Source organism: Anabrus simplex, chromosome 2 (genome assembly GCF_040414725.1).
Source record: "Anabrus simplex isolate iqAnaSimp1 chromosome 2, ASM4041472v1, whole genome shotgun sequence".
In the NCBI taxonomy this organism is placed as follows: Eukaryota; Metazoa; Arthropoda; class Insecta; order Orthoptera; family Tettigoniidae; genus Anabrus; species Anabrus simplex.
In genome coordinates this window covers 1203715547-1203734643 of record NC_090266.1, presented here as the reverse complement: position 1 = coordinate 1203734643, position 19097 = coordinate 1203715547, and positions in this window count along the sequence as shown.

Sequence of the window (19097 nt, the reverse complement as noted above, 5' to 3'; positions counted from 1 at the left end):
TCCTCGATCTTACCGCCGCCTATGACACAGTATGGAAAGAAGGCCTCCTCCTGAAACATAGCAGAGCAATACCATGCCTCAAGATCTTCACTCTAATAAAAATATGCTTGGAAATAGATTTTTCCAGGTTCATACAGAACATGTCCGCAGTGGTTTCCACAAACTCAACAATGGTTTGCCACAGGGTTCAGTGCTGTCTCCAATTCTTTTCAACTTATACATACACGACCTTCCAGAAACCACATCTCGCAAGTTCATCTATGCAGATGACATCAACCTCGCCATACAAAGAGCAGACTTCAGTGAAGCTGAATAAATCCTATCTCAGGACCTTGAGAAGATGGACGGTTATTTCACAAAGTGGCGATTGACACCTAGCCCTCTAAAGACAGAAGTAGCTACGTTTCACCTCAGTAACAGTAATGCAAACTACAACCGTTAATCAGGTTCAGAAATCACACACTGCGGTGTAATGCTACCCCCAAAGGCCTCGGTGTAACTTTAGATAGATCCCTAACCTACCGCCATCACCTTCAGAAACTGGCAGCTAAAGTGAAAAGTCGTAACAAACTTTTGGGTAGACTAGCTGGAACATCATGGGGTGCAGATGCGAATTCACTGCGAACAATTGCTTTAACACTAGTATATTCTTCAACTGAATACTGTTCTGTTGTATAGCTGAATGGTTCCCATACTCGTCTGTTCGATGTCCAGCTGCGCCATACAATGAGAATCATATCTGGCACCCTGCACTCCACTCCTGTACAGTGGTTACCCGTACTGAACCACATTCAACCTCCTCACATCAGACGACAAAATGCTCTTGACAGATTATGGACTAAGGTGATGATGAACAGCTCACTTCCCATCCACCAGGATGCAGAAGAAAACGCCGTTGCGAGACTGAAGTCCCGGAAACCTGCCTGGAAGACGGCCAGGGAACTAACTGACATACCTTTTAGACCTGACGAAGCATGGAATCAAGAATGGGCCAGATTACACCCACATGGTCTAATCAACATTGATGACCCAACAACAAAACCTCCTGGGATGAACCTCCCACGCACCATCTGGACTAGATTAAACAGGATACGCTGCGGTGTTGGAAGAACTGCTTCTGCACTACACCAATGGGGGTGGTTGGAGTCTCCTTCCTGCAACTGTGGTGCTGAAGTGCAAACCATTAGCCACATCGTGAAAGAATGTCCTCTCCGAGCATTCACTGGACCTATGGAGGAGCTACATCAAGTAACCCCTACGGCACTCACTTGGCTGGAAGGACTTGACATCAGCTTGTGATGAAATCTCAGAACCTGCAGTTGTGTGTGTATGTGTATGTGTGTGTTTACCTCCTAGTTAGTCTGTAAATACTCTATATCCATGTATTTAAATATGTTTATATTTTTCTAATAACACTTATATGTAAAATACATTTCAAACGATTGTCAAATGAAGCATCATACGCTAAATAAGTACATAAAATAATGCAAAATAGAAAGTGTCCATATTTAATTGTACTTTTTAAAGGAAATGGTTCATGTAAGATTTATTTACAGACATATATATTGCCTTTTCAACACAAAAATGACGTATTACCACTTCCAAATATTATTTTCACTCATACGTAAGGCTGAGATACCTTTTTGGCTATTGTAAAAAACTGTATTTAGTGGACAAGTTCGTGTTTGATGTCACCTCTCATATATAAATTGTATCAGATAACTTTTTTCATATGTTGTTATACTGTGTACAGTAATAAGGAAGTTACAGGATTGTCAGCAACTGCAAAAATACCTCAACAAAGTTGTGAGACGGAGAGCAGGCAATGGTAACAAATTCAAAAAGGGACATTGCAGAAATCATTAATGAACAAAGGAAGTGTATACGATATGTGAGGATCTACGGAAGGGGGAAGAATTTAGTCAGACATAAGTAAAGATAGTTGGACATATGGATAATGCCCAGGTAAAAGAATTAAATGGGGTAAAAAGTCTGGTTGTAAGTTTCATGAAGAGGAAAACCCCTCTCAGTTTTAATTGCTGTATTTACGAGGTTAAATTACCGCATGGGAATCACTGTAAGTATCTAGGTGTTAATGTAAGAAAATATTTTCATTAGAATAATCACATTATACTAGGTTGTAAACAAAGGTTACAGATTTCTTGATATGGTTATGCATTAGAATGTTGCACAGTAGTATAGAAATTAATTCAACAATATAATTCGGGATAATAACATGTTTTTGTTTTGAATTTTTGACAATTTTTCCTGTTTACATGATCAGTTACCATTTCATTTTTCAAGAAAATTTTAGATCATTTTAAAAGCTTTTTGTAAAATTATGCATACTGTTTACTGTCAGACTGATAAAACTCCACAAGCGACAATATAAAAACCTACGGTACAGGTATACATTTTTCTTACATTTGGTTAAATTTGCTAAATATTTCTATGGCCAAGCTAATTGACCAGAAGTTGTTGATGACTAAGAGAGGGTATGGAATGGATTTAAATCTGTGAGTCTCGTGTTTCTGAGATATATGCAGGAACACAATACATAACTCTGGTAGTTGGGAGCAAGTATTTCCTAATGTGTCTCAAGTACAAGAAACGCACCAGCCTTCGCACCCGCCCCTACAGCCAGTCACTCCCACATATCTCAAGGCCAAGAACAAATGACAATGAGAATGGATTGCAAATAACAGTTTCCACCTCAGTACAGAATTATCTTCCGAATGTGTACTGCAGGTCGGGGCAAGAAAAACGCCAAAACTGAAACCACCACTAAGTATTATTTTACACCAGCAAGTGAATGAATTTAGAAAAGACGTGTTTACGAAAGTGGGCATGTTTTATTCTGTAAATTGTAGAGTGTTAAAGTGAGTGCAGAAATACGTTTGTTGTACAGCAGCATATTAAACGAGAAAAACATCTGAAAACTGTAACGAGTGTGAAGAACAGCAAGTGTTCCCAGCTTTTTCTGGGACAAAGGGCTAGCAGTAAATCCAGCAAATCATTTTTTCCATATTTATATACAATTACAAGTATGTGAATTATTTCTGTAAAAGCAAGTTCTGTGCAGTGAACAGAACGGGGATATATTACTTGTACAACCATTGTTACGCAGTCACCAGAGTTCAGTTTAGTCAAATATTTTACAGTCACGTTTTACTTATTTTATAATATTTTCCATACATTTAAGGCCATTGATCATTTTCAGTGATTTGTTTGGTATCAACATCTACCTGCTAGTTATCAGGGTATTTACGAATTGTAGGTGAAGATGTGAAGAAGAGGGCATATAAGTCACTGGTAAGAACTCAATTAGAGTATGGCTCTAGAGTGTGGGAATCTCACCAGGATTATCAATTCAAGAACTAGTAATGATACAAAGGAAAGTAGCAATATTTGTTCTCGGTGATTCCTGACAAAAGAGTAGTGGTATGAAAATGGAGCAAGCTCTGTGTTGAGAAGACTTGGGAGAAAGGAAACGAGCTGCTCAACTAAACGATACGTCTAAAACTGTGAAGTTTTCCAGTCTGTCAAAATTAACGTAGGATAAACAATATAATGCAAAAGAATACATAACATCTACATCAGTAGATACGATCATCCTTGGAATTTTTCCATGTAAAGGTAAAGAAAGAGAAATTCTTTACATTTTGCAGAGAATTGTTCTATGTCTTCAGAAGATAAAGCATGTCTGTCCACAACAGGGACTTCTCTAGGGATGATGGTTTGAGCTTGAAAATACTTGACCGTTGGTCTATTGTACGTAATGCTCTCATTCGTCATCAAATGGCTCACTCCGAGTAGGAAGTGATGACGCTTTCTTAGCTCAAAGTACGATATCTCACGTTCAATACATCTATGTGTTGCAAAATAGACAGTAGTATCATCAGACTACTGAAAGCTGATGGGAGATGGAATATGGTAGAAGAAATAAATAAAAGTAAGTGCCCAGAATGGCCATCAAGGGCAAAATAATGGAATAGAGATGAAGATGAACAGAAAAATGATTAAGGAACGGAAAATAAAAAATAAAAAATAAAAATGCGTGTGGGAGATTGGGAGGAGGAGAAGAAGGAAATACAGTAATAAAGTTGAAGAAACAAGTGTAACAGACATAGGGTGTACACAGATGATAAAAGTATGACACATAGCCTAGAGTGAGCCATCTAGTGATGGGGAGAGTACTAATTAGGAAAAATCAAAACAAAATAACAACAGCGAAGGACAGGGAAGAGAACTACCAACATTAATCTTTAATGGCTGGCGACCAAATTGCTTAAATGACAGCCAGTGTCCCTCAGTTTTAATTGTTTCTAAACTGCCATATGCCTCCCTTATCAACCACATATTTATTTATTTATTTATTTATTTATTTATTTATTTATTTATTTATTTATTTATTTATTTATTTATTATAGTTTTGTTTCGTATGGCGTTGCACCGTTTCATATGTGTTGAATTCTACAACATAATAAATTTATAGACTTATCGACTAAATGGGAAAGCCTTATCATTTAGTTACTATGGTTAATATTTACATGAAGAAAGTAACTTAAATTATCTTGGATATATTCTATAGATGATGTTCTTATATATATATAGGTAATGTTTGCAACACATTCTTTTGAACAGTTGAGTACTAGGAATGTCTCCAATTTCAGCCGGCAGGGAATTCCACAGGCGGATAGTAGCGGGGATGAATGAAACATTGTAACTAGTAGTGTGATTGGTAGGGAAACTTAGCAGGGAGTCAGTTAAGGGGAGTTATGACTGAATGTTTAAACTTCTACAATTTACATGCTGTTGGAACCAAATTTTATGTACACATGTACTGTAATACAGTTAGACCCAGTACTAAATTTTAGATGTATTGTGTTGTTCACTGCTCCTCTTCCTGCCCCGAGCCACACGACAGTTGTCTTGTGATTTACACAATGACTGGGTGGTTGAAGAAAGAATTGAATTCCTGATGGCATGAAGGGTCTCAGCTGTCTTGTAGTGTCCCATGTTGAACTCTGAGACTACCCTGAGTACACCTAGTTCAAGTTTTGACTTAGAAATGAATACTTCCTTCAGACACTTAGACCAAACCATACTGTGAAGTGAGTCGTTGGCATTCTGGGTCTTGCCAGCACAACAACGTCGCAACATTTCATATGAAGCCAGTCGCTGATATACTGGTGCAATCCTGGTTACAACAGATGGCCTAAGCTTGCAAGTCATTCGACTATGACTGTCAGCTGGTTTTCCCTCTGCCAGCTGTCTATTAAAGAAGCACCAAGAATCGACACCTTTGGAGCAAGTTATATGCTGAGGGTTGAGATCTGTTGACATGCAATATCTAAGGGTATAATAAATTGCCCTCTTCATTTTAGCCACATTTGGGATGTTGTTGACTATGGCATGTCTGAAATAATGCCCAAGCTTGGTCATGGTGGTTTCTGTCAAGCTGTCCTCTTTCCTCCCATCTAGTGTTTCACCCTTTGCCTTCCAATCTCTAACAGTATTGCGAAGAGCAGTGCCAAGGCGTTTCGATACATGATTAATGCACTCTTCCTTTACTATAGTGATACCTGGTCCATATACTTGAATCTGATTTAAATGAGCATGAGTCTTAGCATCCCCATCTGACAACATGGTAGTGTAGCGGAACCCCTTGCCAAGTGATCTCTTCCACAGAATCTGTCCAATATCTTTTTCCATAGCATTGGAGGACCCACAATAATATTTTCACACTCACTAGAATTGTTATGACCTTCATACCATATATCAAATTCTGAACTATCTTTCCCCAAGTCCCTTTCAGCTACCACACACTTCTGACAGTACTTTGACAGCACATGGTAATCTAGCACAATACCAGTTTGAATTTCAATAGCAAACCCTACTCCATAGTTGGATGTGTGACCACGTTTATGCCAGCTGGCATCATTATGATACACAAATATCTAATATTTCATTGTCATTAGCTCCATGAGCACTGCGTACAATTTGTGCAGCCATAACAAGTACTTCTTTCCTCATTAATTTTCCCTCATCGATCAAAAGTTTCAGATGGGCTGAAAAAGGCCTAGGTCCTAAAGTAATCATGCCCATACCAACTGAGAATTTTTCCAACCCTCGTTGACCCTTACCAAGAGTGCTAAATGTCTCAACCATAGCATTATTCACATTGAAAGCAGGCCTCTGTGAATTATTATTTTTCACTCTTGGAGAACTATATACATTTGCAGAAACATAATCACAAGTTCTGCATTTAAAAATAATTTTAGAGGAAAAACCATGGCTCTCTCTAAACTGAATTAAAATTGATTTGGTTCGACACTCACCACATAGCAGTTCTTTCACAAGTTCACTCCCCACATCACTATGTACTGTGGTGTAATTTACAGGTGCAAAATTAGAACATTTAGAGGTAGGGTAAGAATCACAAAATGAATCGATTTTTCTTTCTGAAACAGTAATAACTGGAGGTGGTAAGGTACTAGAATCAGGAACCTCCTCACTAGGCCTAAACGGAGCTGTACCTGGCTTTACCTCCTGACATTTCCTTGCTGAATATCTCAATTTTTCAGCCAGACTTCTCCTGGAAGGCTTTCTTTCCTGACCTGTAAGAAGTTCTGGGCCCTTTATCCATCATAACACAGGATGTTTGCCTAACCTAACAATGTATATAACTACCAGTATACTCGAAACAAAGCACTATCCCGTTATATACACTGAATTTAAAATATTCACACTATATATACACAGTAAAATGAACTTAGGGTACTGCTTTTCACTGGATAAATAATGTTATCACCCAGGAATAAGATTTCTCGTGCAAAATGTATACAAATTAAAACAGGAATATGCTTCCGCAACGCGACGTAAATAAATACTAAGTAAAAAATGTAAACAAAGATAGAAGAGAAAATATGCAACCTTGAAAACGCACTTGTGTGGCTAAAATAAATCTACTCTTGTTTTGCAACACATTTTTAGTTCCTTTTGTTGGACTAGTAAATTATTTCTCTTATTTTAGTATTTATTTTGACTATGTAGTAAGCAAATGAAAGGAGACTGAGTAGCTGAGTTTTCGCGCAATATTCAAAACTCCGAACAAACAACTCAACAACAACGAAGACTGTGGTGTCTCAGTAGAAAGAGGGCGTGGACCGGACATTAAATCCCACGCGCTCTCCCTTTAAATAGCCGCTGGGAGGTTTACAAATGACGCTGGGAGGAAATTTATAACATTTTTTGATAGAGGAAAGATGGAGCTATTTCTTAAACACAAAACTCAAAAAGCGATTTTTCGACCCAAATTCCACAAATTTCAGTTATAACTCCCCTTAATGACCTTGTTTGGTAACTATTTATGAATAATAGGTACTGAAGGTAATCTCTCAAGTAAACCAGTGTTTCGCTCAGTAGAACACTAGGAATAACTGGCACAGAGTGCAGCTTTCGTCTCTCCTCTAAATATAGCCAAGATAACTGATTTGAGGTAGGGGGAGGTATGGCAATGTCTCGGTTTATTGAAGATAAAGCGGATGTGAGAGTTGTGTGCGAGCTGTAATTTGATACAGAGTGTGCTGGTTAAGCTGTTGTGTATGGCGTCTCCGTAGTCGAAAATGGGTAGAATTAAACTTTGTATAAGTAATTTCTCTTAAATGGAAGAAGATCTCTTAGCCTTTTAAATGACTGTAGTGTGTAGAAAAATCGCTGGCAGATGTTTTGTTGCGTGTTTAGACCAGGTTAGTGTTTTGTCAATGATCAGGCCAAGATTCTTCACCGAGTCTTTCAGACCGATTTCTGTTCCTTGGAACATAATCGGAGAAATGTTTTTCCTCTCCAATTTACTGTGGTTATGTTTAGATCCTACTATAATGGCTTGTGAATTTTTGGGGTTAACTTTAAGGGAATTATTAACAGTCCAGTCTCGAAATATGTTTAGTTCTTCGTTCACGTTATTTATGGACAGGTGAATGTTTTTTGGGTCCGTGTGTATGTATAACTGTATGTCACCTGCCTATAAGTTATATTTAACAGTTTTTTAGATTTCTGGTAAGTCTTTTAGCTACATGGAGAAGAAGAGGGGTGCCAGGGAACTGCCTTGAATTACAACTGATTCTGTTTGTTCCCACATTGAGGTATTAGTGCCTATTGATACACATTGTTGACGTCCTGTGAGGTATGACTGCACCCAAGAAAAGGCGCAGGGGAATAATTGATAGCTTTGAATTTTGCCAATAATATGTTTCTGTCTACGCAGTCAAATGCTTTACTTAAGTCTAATAGTATGAGAACAGCCATTCGTCCTGTGTCCATTTCTAACTGAATGCCGTTGGTAACTTTCAGTAATGCTGTTGTGGTGCTGTGGTTAGGTCGGAATCCTGATTGATATATGCCCAGTAGGTTGTGTTTCTGAAGATAAAAAGAGAATAATCTGTGTACGATTTTTTCGATTATTTTACCTAGACAGGGTAATACACAAATTGGTCAAAAGTCTTCTGGGTTGCTTGGGTTCTATTGTTTTTCTAAAGGCTGTATTATGGCACACATCCATTCAGAAGGAAAAATCGCAGTCATGAGAGAAGTGTTTATAATGTATGTGATTGTACGGAGAAAAATTTCCGTACGTATTTTTATCTGTGGCAAGTTTATTCTGTCACAACCAGTTGCGTCCGATTTTATTTCAGATATTACTGTCCTAACGTCATGTGGTGTAACGTGGAAAAACTGAAATGGATCGGTCAAATGTCTCCGTTTAGATATAATTCTATTGTTTCTTTTTCGTTTGTTCGTCTGTCTTTGCTGATGATTGAGTGCTAAAATGTCTGTTGAGGTCGTCCAGTGGTATGTCTATTTTTAAATTGTTTCCTTTGTTTTCCCCCAGGCATTGTTGGGGAGAGATTTCCACACCTTGGTTGAGTTGTTGCTTTTCAGGATTTCATGCATGTGTCGTATTTTTGCGTTTTTGATAGCTTGAGTTGTTGCATTACGTATTTTTTGTATCTTTCAACATTTTCGGCTGTCGGATATTTATTGGAGTGTTTATACGCTGCGTCTCTGTCACACATTTTTTGTCTGATGTCTTGTGTCAGCCATGGTACCGGTTTACGCTTCATTCTTGCTGTCCAAACTGGGGCGCGTTTGTCGCGGAGAGCCTTAAGTGATTTGTTGAAGAGGGTAACTTTATCGTCTATGTTATATAAGTATTGGATGTCATCCCACGGTGTGTTTAATGTGTCTAACACAGAGTGCGGCAGGAATACCTGGCGAATTTCAGAGGTAAATAACTCAGCAACGCAACAAGCCATTAACAATTTTGTTGCGCAGTTTAAAAGAACGGGGTTTGCCATTTATGTCACATACAGTAGATTGGAGCGAACTAAAGGTCGCATTGGCCACAGCTTTCAAATAAATGTTATTCTCGTGGTGCGCGCGGTCTTGGCCTTGGCCTTGGAGAACACGTGCATCGTCTCGTCCGGGCTAGTCAGTCAGCCAGCCAGTCGCTAGCATGGCGTGGAGTTGTGAACACCGAGGTTTCGTGATTGAGACTTATTTAAAAAATGCCGACTCTGTTACCACAACAAAGCGTTTGTTTCGCAGACACTTTGGCTTAGGTCGACATGGGAAAGTTCCAAGCAGGAACACCATTCTGTTATAGGTGAATAGTTTGAGTAAAAGTGGTTCGAGTGTGAAAACGAAGCCTCCTGGTAGGCCTCGTAGCGTCAGAACACCAGAGACGGTCCGTGCAGTGAGACACGCCGTTACGCAATCTCTACAACGTTCGGTGCGTAGGCATTCACGTGCTATGGGACACTCGGATCGCACCGCAAGCAGATTTTACACGCAGACATGAAGTTCCATCCGTACAAAATCGTTGGTGTTCAAAAACTCAGTGAACGTGATTGGGTCAACCGCAGAGCGTGTTGTGAGACTATCCTGGAAGCTGTAGCAGCTGACACCAGTGTACTGGCAAGTGATAAAGCACACTTTCATTTGTCAGGATACGTTAATAAACAAAATTTTCGGTACTGGACCGCAACCATTCCTCAACAGATCCATGAGCGACCTCTCCACAGCGAGTGTGCTGCTGTTTGGTGCCCTGTCGCTGATTTCGGAATTGTAGGCCCTTACTTTTCTGAAGAGGAGGACAGAACTGTAACAGTAACATCGGATCGGTTCGTACAGCTGTTACGCAACTTCCTGCAGCCGAAACTCACCGACTTAGGGAATCCTGCTGTGTGGTTCCAACAAGATGGTGCCACTGCACACACAGCCAGGGTGTCGATGGGTCTCCTATGGGAAATGTTCCCAGGACGTCTCATCTTCTTAAGGGGTGACGTTCCATTGTTAGCCCCGTTCGCCTGACCTCTCCCCGTGAGATTTTTTTCTCTGGGGATACTTGAAGGATCGCGTCTTCCGACGTGAGCCGCGAACACTACATGACCTGAAAGCTGCCATCCGTGAAGAAATCGAGCCAATACCACACGACATGCGCAAACGAGTCATGCGGAACTTCGAGGAGAGGCTTCAGAGGTGCATCGAAGAGGGCGGTCGGCACTTGGATGACATTATTTTCAAAACCTAGTGTGTGTGTGTGTATGTGACTCAAATGGAAAACACTACTCTTTCCAACTGTACAATAAACCTTTAAATGGCTTGTTTCGTTGCTGAGTTACATACGTTTGAAATTCATCAGGTATTTCCACTGAACCCTGTATAAACTCGTCTTCGTTTATGTTCTTAATGTCTCGGTGTTTAATCAATTTGGTTTCGTATTTTGGGCACTTGAGAGAGTAGACAGCATAAATGAAGTCATGGTGTGATAATCCAGGGTTGGGTAACTGTCCGTGGGTCTGTATTCTGTCTGTATTGGTTATGATTAGGTCTAACAGGGTATGGGAAGTGGCTATGTGGTGAGTAGGATTTACGGGGAGGATTGACATATTACAGGAAGTAAACATGTTTTTGAATCGTTTAGTCTCCAACGAGTCATGATTCTTCAGGTCAGTATTAAAAACTCCGATTAACACGCGAGATTTCGCACCCGTTTTAGAACGCGAGAGGTCGCGCGAAGGCAAATTGCTCACGCTTCATATTTTAATGAGCTGCTATTTTCCTTTGGCGGTGAATGCTCTGATAAAAATATTAATATGTACCCTGTGTAACTGCCTTTTGACTAGTACTAGCATAATTACCCAGTAACAATATTTTATCAATGTAAAAAATATAATGAACTTTGTCGCAAAATCTGGTAACGTTACGAGAGTTTTTAAAGAGCGAGAGAGATCGCGCGTGAGCAAATTGCCGCAACGTTTCCATTTGTACATGTCAATAAATTATTTGGTCACAATTCAAGATAAAACTACAGCACCACACTTCACTGGAAGCCACCATACACCTCATGTACTTTACATAAGAAACTTTCTTGGAAATACAGTAATGTAAGAATTCACTACGCGAGTGGTCGCATGAAGGCAATATGCCGCGGCAGATGCGAGAGTGAAAGAAAACTTAAACTACTCCGGAACGCAGGAGGCAATACACTGACGATAATCAACGTCAGGCGAGAGAGAGGGAGGGGAGAGCCCTAAGCCCTACAGCGGCTAGGAACGAAATTATTAACAAATATTTAAAAGTGCGGCAAATTGCTGCGGGTGCGACCTCTCGCGTGTTAAAATTACATGCCCATACCTGGGTAGTAAGTTCTGAAGCGCTCCTTCCAGGTCCTTCATATGTCCAGTCTTCAATGCACGACAAGTAGGCACTTAACACTACGAACTTGCAATTCAACAAAAAGGAATTCGGGGCTATTGGTGAACTGATTCGGTATTTTAAGAATTATTTTAAACTTCAGGTCATTCGGTATGTACATTGCCACACCTCCCCCTCCCTTCACCATTATGTCGTTCCTGATTAGTGAGTAACCATCCATATGGACAAATGAAGAAGGGATTGGTTCTTTAAGCCAGGACTCAGATACCATTATTACGTGAATAATATTTCCGGTGAATTTATCGGAGAAATCAGTGAAATGAGGAACTATGATTTGTGTTTTGACATGGCTAACAAACAATGAACTTGGCAGCTTAGATTCAAGGTCTGCCAGGCAATTAGCGGTACTAGCTACAGGAGGGGTGAGGGTTGGAACCAGTTGTGCTCTTGTCGGAGTATGCAGGCTGAGATTAGATAAATTTCTTTGAATATACCTTTACGATGCCAACTTCACGATTACTAAGCTAACCTAAACTTAGTAAATAAGTAAAAATTTAGAAGTGACTAACCTATCTTAATTGCTAATAACAGTGCTATTCTATACCTACGCTATATCTACTTAAATTATTGTTTCACAACGTTCTATCCTTTCTTAAAACTTTGGCTAGTGGTCAGTGAATGTTTTAAGTCTTCTTTGTTTGTAATATAAAACTTCCCACCACGGTGTTTAAACATAATAGTCTCGACCCTGGTCCACGTCTGTCGGGTAACAAATTTGGAGATGGCCTCCTGGAGAAGCTACGAGCGGGCCTATGTGAGGTCTTCACGGATCGTTTTGTTCGTTCCTTTCAGTATTTCCTTAACAAATACTTCATTCCTCTTCTTGTAGATACGAACTTCACTATGATGGGTCTCGGCTGTCCTGGTTTCCTATTCCCCACCCTATGTGACCTATCTATGTCCTGCAGATTCAGGTCAACTCCTATATCTCTAGCCAAATTAATGATAGTGTCATCTGTGTTTCCTTGATCGGACTCAGGCGTCCCGAACACTCGAAGGTACTGCCGCCTTAAGTATTGCTCCAGCTCGTCCGTCTTCTCGTGCAGCTGGGTCTCGAGGTTCTTGATATGAGAGTCTCTCTCAGTTAATGCTCACTTCAGTTCTTCAATCACCTTTGTATTTTGTAGTTTCTTTCCGTTTCTCCACTACTCCATTTGTTACCTGCTCCAGAATTATGTTGCCAAGACTGCTCATCGTGTCCTTGTCGCTCAGCGCTTCTTGCACAGTCTGCTTTACCAGGGTCTCCGATGGAACTTGCTTATCTTTGGGTGCCATATTCTTTATCCACTTACAAGGGAATGGCTGATTAGAACACTTTACTAAAACTTGTGTTAACACACCACAGTTTAAGATGTCACTTCGCACACGTTTTACTTTTCACACTTCGATAACACACCTGCTAACTTCACTTCTGCCACGAGCCGTACTTTTGCGTGACTATTCACTATCCGCCATCTATCTATCTGTACTGTTCAACCTGTTAACATACAAATAGCTTTTCCCAGTGCCTCTGCCATTGGCTTTCATTAGTCTGATGACCTCGCTGTCTATTTTGCAACACACAGATGTATTGAACGTGAGACAACTTACTTTGAGCTGAAGTGGCATCGTCACGTCCCACTAGGAAACTAGACAGTGAGCCATCCGATGATAAATGAGAGTATCATATACAATACACCAATGGTTAAATGTTTTCACGTTCAAACTGTCATTGTTAGGGAAGTCTTTGTCATGGATAGACGTGCTTGCTCTTCTGAATACGCAGAGCGATGCCATTGTGGAAACAAGAGAATTTCTCTTAACTTTATTTCACACAGCAAAATCCCAAAATATTACCATGTCTGTCAATACGAGCTATGAAAGAATCAATTTAAACATCTACATTAGGTTTGACAGGCTGGATAACTTCACAGTCCAAGTTGAAACTAAAAAGAAAGGGCTACTACAATAACAAAATAAAAAGTATGTTCCGACTTGTCAGTGGAGAGACTGCATGGAATGATGTCAGTGGATGAATACGTTCGAACGGAGTTTTAAAAATTATGAATGATGCAATGTGAAGATAATGTTGGAATTCAAGAGTACAAATTGGGGCATATATTCCTTTATAGGAAAAGTAATTAGGAATTGGATTAATTTACCAAGGGGAAATCATTTAAAAAAGACCAGGTAAACAACTGGTAGGGAATCCATTACCTGGGCTACAGCTCTAAATGCAGATCATTGGAGACTGATTGGCCCATTAATTCTAAGAATGTAGGTTATACTGTAGGACTTATACTAAACACTAGTGGCTGTCTGATGGTATCAATTTTGTGAAATATTAATTAATTTAAGCAGAGTCAAAATAACTAACTGTTAATGTAATATGGCTACATGAAATTAATTTTACAGCAGCCCACAAAACAACACTCATAACAGGTCCCTTTAAAAAATAATGTAATGAAACTTACATGCGCACAGCTTCTTTGGGCCTGTTCGCTTTAATAAACTGATTCTCGGCTTCTTCGAAATACCCATCACCTTCAAGAGACATTCCATACTTGAAATGAACATCAGGGACTTTGGATGGCAATAAAGTTGTAGCCACAACAAAAGCAAACTCAAACTGAAAATGACAGAAGTAAAGCATTGAATTAAAAAATGTTCCAAAGCATGTATTTATATCAAATGAAGAACAATAGATTTGCATTCAAACACACTGAGGTACAAAATTATATAAATGGAACATTCGGATGAATATCGGAGGCCTAGTGCAGGTCGTTACAATTAACACCCATAGGCGTCCTCCGCATCTATGGGGTCTATGATTAATTCTAATATTGAAGACAGCACACGCGCCCAGTCCCTGAGCCAGCGGAATTAACCAATGAAGGTTAAAATCCCCGACCCAGCTGGTAATCGGACCCTGGACCCCTTGGACCAAAGGCCAGCCTGGCATGGAGCCATATCTTCAGATGAAAATAACACGGATATTGTAGTACAGAAGGAGGTTTCACTACTCCAAAAGAAATATGACTGTTAAAGGTAAAATTAGCACTAGACAGCCTACATTATGTTCAACAGACTTCTGATTTATAAATGTAAGGTTCTTCAGTCTGTCAAAACTAATTAAATATAGCATCAATTTGGGAAATACTTGAAAAGCAAAATATATATTAAGAGATTATACCTTAGAAAATACCATTAATTAAAATCAGAATGATACGTTTCATTCTGGAAAGATCATCAATTCTAACAAATCATATTTGTAATGTAAATTTTTTATGAATTAAGGAAAATTATTAAAAAATGTAAAGGCAGTTATGTTTAAATTCTGTTTATACCATTTAATACTTGAAAGTTAGAACATCACCAAAACATCAAAGAAGAAAAGCAATTTACATACCAAGACAAACAACAATAGCGCAGGATAAAATCCAAAGAATTAACCATAAACTTAATCCGCAAGAAAGCACAACTTAAGTAGTTACTCAAAGCATAAAAATAACCTTAAAGGAAAACATTAGTGTTACATGTTACAATGAGAAAATAACAAAATTAATAAGATAAAATCAGGTTTCACTAGGCAATTACAATACGTTGAACAGAGACTGACATATAATTAAATACAGTAGAAATACAGCAATTTTAGGTTGGAACAATTAAAGATCATTCTAAATAAAAATGTATTGGGCTAAACCATTGAAATTTAGCTGTTTCTTCTTGTTTTACTCGTTGTGACACAGCACATGCTTGACAGTTGAATTCAAAGGAGATATGTTTCTGACATTTTGAAATTGTAGATTATGAAGTAAAATTTATCCTGTACAGATTAGTTGAATTCCAGAGTTCATGCTTAAAAATACAAATGTTTTCTCTCATCAAAAGTTGCTTAGTTAAATATTTATGAAATCCAGGTGAAGAATAATATATAAGGTCTCGTGGCATTATACTTCCTTGCTTTTCGGGCACCAAAAGGAACACGCATACCAGAAAAAGAATTATAAAATTAAAGGCTTGAACACCCAAATTATTTAAAATCATATCAATTCTACCTTCCTCTTCTATGGTGGCTTATTCCACCACACTGTGCTAAGATTGCTCATTGTTAAGCCAGGAGATATAGCTGCCAATCTGCCCTCAAGACAATTGCGAAACGACTCAATGCTTGTTTTAAAAGCAAGTCCCAAATTGCACTATGGTAAAACAAAAGACAGCACTAGCGCGCTAACCAATTGGCGCGTTACACAAATAATATGACTCGTGGCTAATAATGCAATGAAACTTCAACTGTTCTAAGGGCATTATTGCATCACAAGGCTATGAAAGGAGAGCATACACTTGGTGCTACAACATTATGTCACTGGGGACTGTCTCAAACAAAACTGTCATGTTACAGATTCTACACGTTGTTTACTGTAATATATACTGCCAAATCAGAGTAGCCATCACCACTTCTTCCCCCACATACTTTTACCGTAGTTGGAGATCCCCTCCTTCCTGCCTGTTCCTACCAAGTGTTTATTTCCTGAATACGGAGACACACTGATTTGATATTTTTTCCTAAAAATATCCATCATTAATGAGGAAAGAATATTCAGTACACTGTGAAGTTATCAGAATTGTGGTACGAAGAGAGTTAATAACTCTGATGACCAAATTTAAGGCAAGCCTGCACTAGTATAAACTTATGATGTGGGCCCGTGCTTACAATGTTACACTACACTCGTTCAAAGCCAAGTGGATTCATCATTTTTACTTCCCCTTGTCCAGCTCCTGCCAGGTCGGGGTATTGATAGCACTTCTCCACCGTTGCCTCTCCTTCCACCAGTCCCCTTCAGTAATTGTATTCCAGTCCAGTGTTATTTTTCTTATACTGTTCTTCACAGAGTCCATCCATCTTGTTCTGGGCCTCCCTCCTGTCCTCTCTCCTTCTATCTTACCATCGAACACTTGTTTTGGTATCCTTCCCTCCTCCATCCTGATAACATGTCCAAACCCTTCCAATTTATTCTTCTCCATCCTATCACACAGTTTTTCCACCCCTATCTCCTTTCTGACCTCAACATTTCTTATTTTGTCTCTCCTTGTCTTCTCTACCATACACCACATTCATCTCACTGGCCTGAATTTTAATCTCACTTCCAGCTGTCTGTCACCTGTGGTGGGACGGAAAACTGGAAATTATTATTATACTTCGTAAAATTATATTATCGAAGTTCGGACATGTAAATTATTCACCTTTTATTTTAAGAAAATGGAATTGTTTAATATGTTGTTTTTCCATGTTATTTTTCTGGACAGATCAAGAAATAATTTACCTATTATTTGGAACTGTAAATGAACATTGCAAGAATTATTTTTGAAGTGATCCTTGTATTTAAATTTTATATAGTTCTGTTTTATTGAATTTTGAATAGGCTGTGTATCATTTAAATTAATATCAAGAAGCTTCAAGAAAAGATATTCTGGACTGTGAAGAAGAAATTATTTTTAAATATAACTTAAAGAAAACTAATATTGTGCTTTGGTGAAACGCTTGCAGTATATAATTTTTGGAACAGTATGTACTGCCACGTGGAGGAAATAGGTGATGTAATTCTAATTGCATCAGCAGTTTAGAAATTTGTCATATAAGGTCATGTATTTGGATTGGTCAGAATAACAAATTTTCCAGTTGGCGAAAACGGGAATCTAGAGAGATATTCGGTGGTCCTATTGGTTACTTCGTGATCTGTCCAATTCCGACCTTCTGTCGGCTTCGTGTGTATGATGCGTATAGTCCGCGTCTTTTCCATGTGACCGGCCTAGCGAGCGCTCGCGCTCGGGGCCTGTTCCCCCTCTGGGAACTACAGTCTTTCTTGGTAAGTGCAATTTCTATCATGTTTGACTTTATTTAATTCATTCTTGCGTTTCGGTCGTTGCTTATTTAATGTAACGTTCCATGATTTGAGTTCGGCGTGTTGGGGTTTGCTCTAGATTTCCGCATTCACCAACTTCGCTTTTCTGAATGACTGTACTTTCGACAGTCATCGTATCTTGCTATTGGCAACTTACTCAAATTCAGCACCAACTTTATGCTAAAACTTGTGTTTTATCAATTTATTTAAATATCTTTACTGTGGTTGTGTTCGTCATTGGCTATGTCTTTGTTTTGGTTTATTTGATTTTGTATCTTTTGTTAATTTTAATATTTATTTCTAGTTGCTTTACGTCGCACCGACACAGATAGGTTGTATGGCGACGACGGGACAGGAAAGAGCTAGGAATGGGAAGGAAGCGGCCGTGGCCTAAATTAAGGTACAGCCCCAGCATTTGCCTGGTGTGAAAATGGGAAACCATTTTCAGGGCTGCCGACAGTGGGGTTCGAACCTACTATCACCCGAATACTGGATACTGGCTCAAGGGTGATGGCTGTGCGCTTTCCATTCCCCACAACAATATACGTTTCCATGGCCTTATTAGGGTTTCTACCATGTTCCACAATCCTTCTTTAGTTTCGTTGTTGACTTGTAAGTTAAGTTTATAAGTCAACCGTCTCATTTTCCGGCCTAGATGTGTAACTGCCGCCACATTGATATTTTCCTAATTAATTTTAATATTATTATTATTATCATTAGTTTTATGATTATTATTTTTTTGTGTAGACACGCTCACCGACAGCTGCTACATTGATAGCAGAGCGCGAGTTGTGGAAGAAAGCGAGACTCGCAGCGATTATTCTTAGCTACATTTCAAAATTTTAGGTTGCTTGTTACGTTGTTGTAATTACGAGAAGTGTAATTTAATTAATGGCATGTTTTTATAGGTTGTAATCGTTACGTGTGCATTCTTAATCCCTGATTTTTTGTTTTTCATGATTCTTGCTTGAGTTCGACAACACATGGGAGCTGCCTGTTATTTCCAGATGAGGCAGTTGAATGTGTTATTCGTTTCGCGATGTGCAGTCTGTGTTGGTGTTTCACCCTGTAATTAACGGTTGGAGGAAATAGTAAGTCACTATCTGTAACAATTTCTTTCTGTTTCATTGCCAATTTTTATTAAATGTCCTTAGGTGCCAAGCCTTCTGCTGACCACGTGTTTCCTTAAAGTTATATCATCACATTGCTTGTGCCGTGTTCGAATTCTGTAAGTCTTCGGTTATAAAAATCAATGTGTGTTCATAAACTTACTTTCTTCGATCCGTGTTCCGATCGTAACATCTGTGTGATCACCAGTGTGCCATTAATTTGTGCTAAGTGCTGTATGTCTCGTGTGACTTTCCTTATCTTTTGAACAGTCGATGTACGTATTTGTTTGAGGCAGCTGATTACTTTACCTACCTTGAGTTTGTG